The sequence below is a fragment of the Oncorhynchus mykiss genome, chromosome 19 (genome assembly GCF_013265735.2).
Source record: "Oncorhynchus mykiss isolate Arlee chromosome 19, USDA_OmykA_1.1, whole genome shotgun sequence".
Classification (NCBI taxonomy): domain Eukaryota; kingdom Metazoa; phylum Chordata; class Actinopteri; order Salmoniformes; family Salmonidae; genus Oncorhynchus; species Oncorhynchus mykiss.
This window is the reverse complement of record NC_048583.1, coordinates 25,699,982-25,708,413: the sequence shown is the minus strand read 5'-3', so window position 1 is coordinate 25,708,413 and position 8,432 is coordinate 25,699,982.

Here is an 8,432-nt window from a genome sequence, read left to right as displayed (position 1 = left end):
CTGCTGTTTCTAACACTGTATCCATCCAAAATCAAGTTAGATAAACATGGCCATATCCAAATGCCAAGTTTGCATTTTTGGAGCTTATTGTATGTAGAATTTAACCTAGCTCTTATACAACTTCGGGATTAGAGTAAATATTTCAGGAAAGCATTCTGGTGTGCGTGTATGCGTGCGTGCATGTGTTATGTATGTATCGAGGGGTATGTTCCTTTGTTTACCTTCTATCTATGCAGACAGCATCTCCTTGTAAGACTGTAGTGTGTACATCGTTGTTATGTCTACTATGCAAAGGTAATGTCCACATACCTGTGTTTGCATAGTGTATTAGTCACTGAACCTAACCTACGCTTCTGTCAACAAAGAACCATTCATTTTGTGTTAGAAAGACAAGTATGACAATAAACCATGTTGACTTTATATGTATCAGTGGGCATTGGGCAAACATTTGTACCTGTATCAAAGGTGGCTCACTTGATCATACAGCATCATGCGGTGATGTCTCCTTCCCTCAAACCCATTGCACACATTTCCTGTGTCGGCATGGATACGAATCCATCCCACTGCTGATTTTGACACATATTCTCCTGTATAACCTGTGCCCTCTACTCACAGTCTAAAGTAACTGAGACGAGTGGGAAGGGTGCCCATTCCTTTAATAAAAACAGCTCTGGAGGGACAAGCAGAATTATTGCCTTAATGGGTGCGTACGATACATACTTACTCTGTCAGTCTCCAGTGGTACATACTTTATAAGCATTTACACATTCATGGGCAGCGGAGCTGTGTCTCATGCACCAGGAGATTACTGTACAGTACCTGAGTAAGCATAATGAATCATGATGGAATATTACATCATCTTAAAGCATTGTATATTATACTCTCATCCTTACCCATCATTATTGTTACAGATGGCGCAGCCATTTTGGCCCATAGAGGGTCTTCAGAATAATCTGACTTTAGCCCCCTAATTTACTACAAAACCTAAATCCCATAATAATGTGTCTTCATTCAAAACATAAATTATGTATGCAATGACAGGCCAAGTAACATCTCTTAATGAACACTCCGCAGACACTTAGATCATACTCTTTTTTAATGTATTTCTGATGAAGTGTGATAATGCAAATATTCCTCGTGGCATAGAGTCTATTAGTTATGACTGATAACTGTGTTGCTGACATTCGGATAAAGTGATGGAGAGAGGGCGGGGGGAGCTAATCAACATTGTCAGTGTGGTGCATTAACAGTCATTGTAGTAATCCGTCCTGGAGTTGCTTTTTGGGAACTGAAATGACTTGGCAGATCTGTTTCTAAGAACCCTTTCTCTCCAGTGTTCTCTCACCCGTACAGTGAACATAGCCAATTTGGCTAGAGATCCCTGCTGGACTGCTGAGGGAGGAATAGAGCTGAATTTGACTTCTTCAAGACTTGTTAGTGTTGTTAAGTTGGTTTGACCCAGAACAGAGGGGAGGAGAGGGAGAGTGCGAGAAGGGATGCCTTTAAATGGGCCTTTAGAGGCCACTCCAAAAACAGAAACAGTATTGGTCAACAGAGAAAAGACTTGCAGCAGACATAGAAAATCTAACATTACACATCAATGACGTTGATAAATGTAACACAGAAGCAGTGAATTAAAAAAAAATCTAGACGCAAAACAAAAGAGGTTGAGGACCTTATTCAGGAAAGATTGGGTTTCATTTATCTAAAAAAAACGGAGCAAATTGGATAACGGTGTCACGTTCATCATAACGATGAGACCAAGGCGCAGAGTGAGATGAATACATTCTTCTTTTATTAAAACGAAGGACACTTGAATAACACTTAAACTAACAAAATAACAAAAAGACATGTAACTACACATAGACAATAACCCACAAAACCAAAATGGAAACCTAAATTGACGCTCTGGACTGGGTACTGCCGCCGGACGCTCTGGACTGCCGAGGCGCACTGGGCTGTGGACACGCTGGGGACACACCGGGCTGGGGACATGCACCTCAGGGCGAGTGCGGGATGGAGGAACAGGGCGTACTGGACTGCCGAGGCGCACTGTAGGCCTGGTGCGTGGTGCCGGTACCGGGCTGGGAACACACACCTCAGGGCGAGTGCGGGAATGAGGAACAGGACGTACTGGGCTCTGGAGGCGCACAGGAAGCCTGGTGCGTGATGTTGGCACTGGTGGTACTGGTCTGGTGACACGCACCTCAGGGCGAGTGCAGGGAGGAGACACAGGATACACTGGACCGTGGAGACACATTGGAGATCCAGAACAAAGAGCTGGCTCAATACGTCCTGGCTGGATGCCCATTCTAGCCCGGCAAATGTGAGGAGCTGGAATAGAGGGAACCAGGCTAGAATAGCGCACTGGAGACACCGTGAGCATCTCTGCATAACACGGTGCCTGACCAGTTTCAGGCTCCCCACGGTAAGCACGAGGAGTTGGCTCAGGTCTCCGACCTGACTCATGCAATCTCCTCGTGTGCCCCCCATTTTGTTTCTTTCTTGGGGCTGCCTCTCGGGCTTCCGTGCTAGCCGTGTACCTTCATCTCGTCGCCGTTCCTCTATTCTACGGTATTTCTCCTCGTAGTATCGCTGTTCCGCTTTCGCTGCCTCTATCTCCTCCTTTAGGACAGCGATACTCCCCCGGCTGCGTCCAGGGTCCTGCTCCATCTAATATCTCCTCCCAGGTCCATTTCCCCATTAAGCTCTGTTCCTCCTTTTCACGCTGCTTGGTCCTGGCTTGGTGGGTTTTTCTGTCACATTCGTCATAACGATGAGATCAAGGCGCAGCGTGAGATGAATTCATTCTTCTTTTATTCAAATGAAGAACACTTGAACAACACTTGAAGAACACAATAACGAAATAACGAAACGAACCTGAAGTTATAAACACGAGTGCTGACATGCAACTACACATAGACAATAACACACAAAACCAAAATGACAAATGGCAACCTAAATACTATCCCCAATCAGAGACAACGATAAACAGCTGTCTCTGATTGGGAACCAATTCAGGCCACCATAGACCTACATATACCTAGACATACCAAAACCCCATAGAATTACAAAAACCCTAGACAAGACAAAAACACACATACAGTGCCTTGCGAAAGTATTCGGCCCCCTTGAACTTTGCGACCTTTTGCCACATTTCAGGCTTCAAACATAAAGATATAAAACTGTATTTTTTTGTGAAGAATCAACAACAAGTGGGACACAATCATGAAGTGGAACGACATTTATTGGATATTTCAAACTTTTTTAACAAATCAAAAACTGAAAAATTGGGCGTGCAAAATTATTCAGCCCCCTTAAGTTAATACTTTGTAGCGCCACCTTTTGCTGCGATTACAGCTGTAAGTCGCTTGCGGTATGTCTCTATCAGTTTTGCACATCGAGAGACTGACATTTTTTCCCATTCCTCCTTTGAAAACAGCTCGAGCTCAGTGAGGTTGGATGGAGAGCATTTGTGAACAGCAGTTTTCAGTTCTTTCCACAGATTCTCGATTGGATTCAGGTCTGGACTTTGACTTGGCCATTCTAACACCTGGATATGTTTATTTTTGAACCATTCCATTGTAGATGTTGCTTTATGTTTTGGATCATTGTCTTGTTGGAAGACAAATCTCCGTCCCAGTCTCAGGTCTTTTGCAGACTCCATCAGGTTTTCCTCCAGAATGGTCCTGTATTTGGCTCCATCCATCTTCCCATCAATTTTAACCATCTTCCCTGTCCCTGCTGAAGAAAAGCAGGCCCAAACCATGATGCTGCCACCACCATGTTTGACAGTGGGGATGGTGTGTTCAGCTGTTTTGCTTTTACGCCAAACATAACGTTTTGCATTGTTGCCAAAAAGTTCCATTTTGGTTTCATCTGACCAGAGCACCTTCTTCCACATGTTTGGTGTGTCTCCCATGTGGCTTGTGGCAAACTTGAAACAACACTTTTCATGGATATCTTTAAGAAATGGCTTTCTTCTTGCCTCTCTTCCATAAAGGCCATATTTGTGCAATATACGACTGATTGTTGTCCTATGGACAGAGTCTCCCACCTCAGCTGTAGATCTCTGCAGTTCATCCAGAGTGATCATGGGCCTCTTGGCTGCATCTCTGATCAGTCTTCTCCTTGTATGAGCTGAAAGTTTAGAGGGACGGCCAGGTCTTGGTGGATTTGCAGTGGTCTGACACTCCTTCCATTTCAATTTTATCGTTTGCACAGTGCTCCTTGGGCTGTTTAAAGCTTGGGAAATCTTTTTGTATCCAAATCCGGCTTTAAACTTCTTCACAACAGTATCTCGGACCTGCCTGGTGTGTTCCTTGTTCTTCATGATGCTCTCTGCGCTTTTAACGGACCTCTGAGACTATCACAGTGCAGGTGCATTTATACGGAGACTTGATTACACACAGGTGGATTGTATTTATCATCATTAGTCATTTAGGTCAACATTGGATCATTCAGAGATCCTCACTGAACTTCTGGAGAGAGTTTGCTGCACTGAAAGTAAAGGGGCTGAATAATTTTGCACGCCCAATTTTTCAGTTTTTGATTTGTTAAAAAAGTTTGAAATATCCAATAAATGTCGTTCCACTTCATGATTGTGTCCCACTTGTTGTTGATTCTTCACAAAAAAATACAGTTTTATATCTTTATGTTTGAAGCCTGAAATGTGGCAAAAGGTCGCAAAGTTCAAGGGGGCCGAATACTTTCGCAAGGCACTGTACCACCGTCGTCACACCCTGACCTAACCAAAGTAGGTCAGGGCGTGACAAACGGCGAAAACTGCAACATGTTTTTCCTAAACCTTCAATATAGAAATGCGACAAAAATAACCTACACAAAATTGTTACAAATGATGGAGAAATCCTTATCTCACCAAACAAATGTTCTCTTGTTACGTTCCTCCAACCTCACTTGAAAATTTGTTTTGTGATATCCTTCTCGCAAAAAGCCATGTTAAACTACTACAATGACAAGAAAAATTATGTGAACCCTTTGGAATTAACTGGATTGCTGTATAAATTGGTCATCAAATTTGATCTGATCTTCATCTAAGTCACAACAATAGACAAACATAGTGTGCTTAAAACTTCTTATGGCTGGGGGCAGTATTTAGTAGCTTGGATGAATAAGGTGCCCAGATGTGCCCAGAGTAAACTGCCTGCTCCTCAGTCCCAGTTGCTAATATATGCATATTATTAGTATATTTGGATAGAAAACACTCTGAAGTTTCTAAAACTGTTTGAATGATGTCTGTAAGTATAACAGATCTCATATGGCAGGCAAAAACCTGAGACAAAATCCAATCAGGATGTGGGAAATCTGAGGTCGGTCGATTTTCAACTCAGCCCCTATTGAAGATGCAGTGGGATATTGGTCATGTTGCATTTCCTAAGGCTTCCACTAGATGTCAACCGTCTTTAGAAACTTGTTTGAGGCTTCTACTGTGAAGGGGGGCTGAATGAGAGGGGAATGAGTCAGAGGTCTGCCAGCAGCCACGAGCTGGTCACGCGCATTCACATGAGAGGTTGCGCCCGTTCCATTTGCTTTTCTAAAGATAAAGGAATTCTCCGGATGGAAAAATAGATAAACTTCTCCTTAATGCAACCGCTGTGTCAGATTTCAAAAAAGCTTTACGGAAAAAGCAAACCATGCAATAATCTGAGTACGGTGCTCAGAGACCCTACAAGCCAAAAATATATCTGTCATATTGTGCAGTCAACAGAAGTCAGAAATAACATTATAAATATTCACTTACCTTTGATGATCTTCATCAGAATGCACTCCGAGGAATCCCAGTTCCACAATAAATGTTTGATTTGTTCAATAATGTCCATCAATTATGTCCAAATAGCTTGTTTGGTAAACAAATCAAAACTCACGAAGTGCGTTCACTAGTTGCAGACGAAATGTCAAAAAGTTCCGTTACAGTCTGTAGAAACATGTCAAACGATGTATAGAATCAATCTTTAGGATGTTTTTAACATAAATCTTCAATAATGTTCCATGTATAACACTTGTATTTTCATCAACATTTATTATGCGTATTTCTGTAAATTGATGTGGCTCTCTGCAAAATCACCAGATGTTTTGGAACTTCTGAACATAATGCGCCAATGTATACTGAGATGTTTTTTATATAAATATGAACTTTATCGAACAAAACATACATGTATTGTGTGACATGAAGTCCTATGAGTGTCATCTGATGAAGATCATCAAAGGTTAGTGATTAATTCTATCTCTATTTCTGATTTTTCACTCTTTGGCTGGAAAAATGGCTGTGTTTTTCTGTGACTTGGCTCTGACCTAACATAATCGTTTGTGGTGCTTTCGCTGTAAAGCCGGACACTGTGGTGGGATTAACAACAAGATTACCTTTAAAATGGTATAAGATACTTGTATGTTTGAGGAATTTTAATTATGAGATTTCTGTTGTTTTGAATTTGGTGCCCTGCACTTTCACTGGCTGTTGTCATATCGATCCCGTTAATGGGATTTCAGCTCTAAGAACTAATAACACGTTTTTCATGACTATACTGAAAACATTCAGATTGTACAGTTGGAAAAATAATGTGAAACCCGAGGCTAATGACTTCTCCAAAAGCTAATTGGAGTCAGGAGTCCGCTAACCTGGAATCCAATCAATGAGACAAGATTGGAGATGTTGATTAGAGCTGCCTTGCCCTATAAAAAACACTTGAACTTGAATTTGAGTTTGCTATTCACAAGAAGCATTGAAGTGAACCATGCCTCGAACAAAAGAGATCCCAGAAGAATTGTTGGCATGTATAAAGCTGGAAAGGGTTACAAAAGTATCTCTAAAAGCCTTGATGTTCAACAAATTGTCAGACAAATTGTCTGTAAATGGAGAAAGTTCAGCACTGTTTCTACTCTCCCTAGAAGTGGCCGTCCTGCAAAGATGACTGCAAGAGCACAGCGCAGAATGCTCAATGAGCTTAAGAAGAATTCGAGTGTCAGCTAAAGATTTACAGAAATCTCTGGAACATAGTAACATCTCTGTTGACGAGTCTACGATACGTAAAACACTAAACAATAATGGTGTTCATGGGAGGACACCATGCAAGAAGCTACTGTTGTCCAAACGTTTGTAAAAGTGCATCTGGATGTTTCACAGCACTACTGGCAAAATATTCTGTGGACAGATGAAACTACAGTTGTGTTGATTGGAAGGAACACACAACACTATGTGTGGAGAAAAAAAGGCACAGCACACCAACATCAAAACCTCATCCCAACTGTAAAGTATGGTGGAGGAAACATCATGGTTTGGGGCTGCTTTGCTGCCTCAGGGCCTGGACAGCTTACTATCATCGATGGATAAATTAATTCCAAAGTTTATCAAGACATTTTGCAGGAGAATGTCAGGCTATCTGTTCGCCAATTGAAGCTCAACAGAAGTTGGGTGATGTAACAGGACAACGACCCAAAACACAGAAGTAAATCAACAACAGAATGGCTTCAACAGAAGAAAATACACCTTCTGGAGTGGCCCGGTCAGAGTCCTGACCTCAACCCGATTGAGATGCTGTGGTATGACTTCAAGAGAGCAGTTCACACCAGACATCCCAAGAATATTGCTGAACTGAAACAGTTTTGTTCATCCTTGTTCAAGTACTGCAAGTCTAGATTTGAATATACTGTACAAGAGAGGTTTAATAAATGCATTCTACAGAGAAGATAATGGTATAGGAAACCTACAAAATAATAGCAAGAAACCCCTCTGCAGTTTATAAAATGCTGTCATCATGCTGTGCTGTATAAACCTTTACAAAACATGGTCCAAAATTCCTCCTGACCGACTTGCAGGTCTGACCGACGTACAGGTCTACACAAATTGTTTGGTTGAGGTTATTGATGCCAAAGGAGGGTCAACCAGTTATTAAATCCAAGGGTTCACATACTTTCCCCCCCTGCACTGTGAATGTTTACACGGTGTGTTCAATAAAGACATGAAAACGTATAATTGTTTGTGATATTAGTTTAAGCAGACTGTTTGTCCGTTGTGACCTAGATGAAGATCAGATCAAATTTTATGACCAATTTATGCAGAAATCCAGGTATTTCCAAGGGGTTCACATACTTTTTCTTGACACTATATCTGTGATACAAAAAAAATCGTTCAGACGGGGAAAATCCTGGCCTCGATGGTATTCCAATAGAGATATATCAAACTTTTCATGAACTACTGAAAGATCCCCAAAAAACTATAGGCCTATATCGAATCTCCCATTCCTCTCAAAATATTTTGAAAGCTGTTGCTCAGCAACTCACTTCCTTCCCGAAGACAAATAACATATACCAAACGCTCCAGTCTGGTTTTAGACCATCATGGTACTGAGACCACACTCGGGAAGGTGGTAAATTACCTTTTTAATGGCATCAGACCAAGGCTCTGAGTCGGTCTT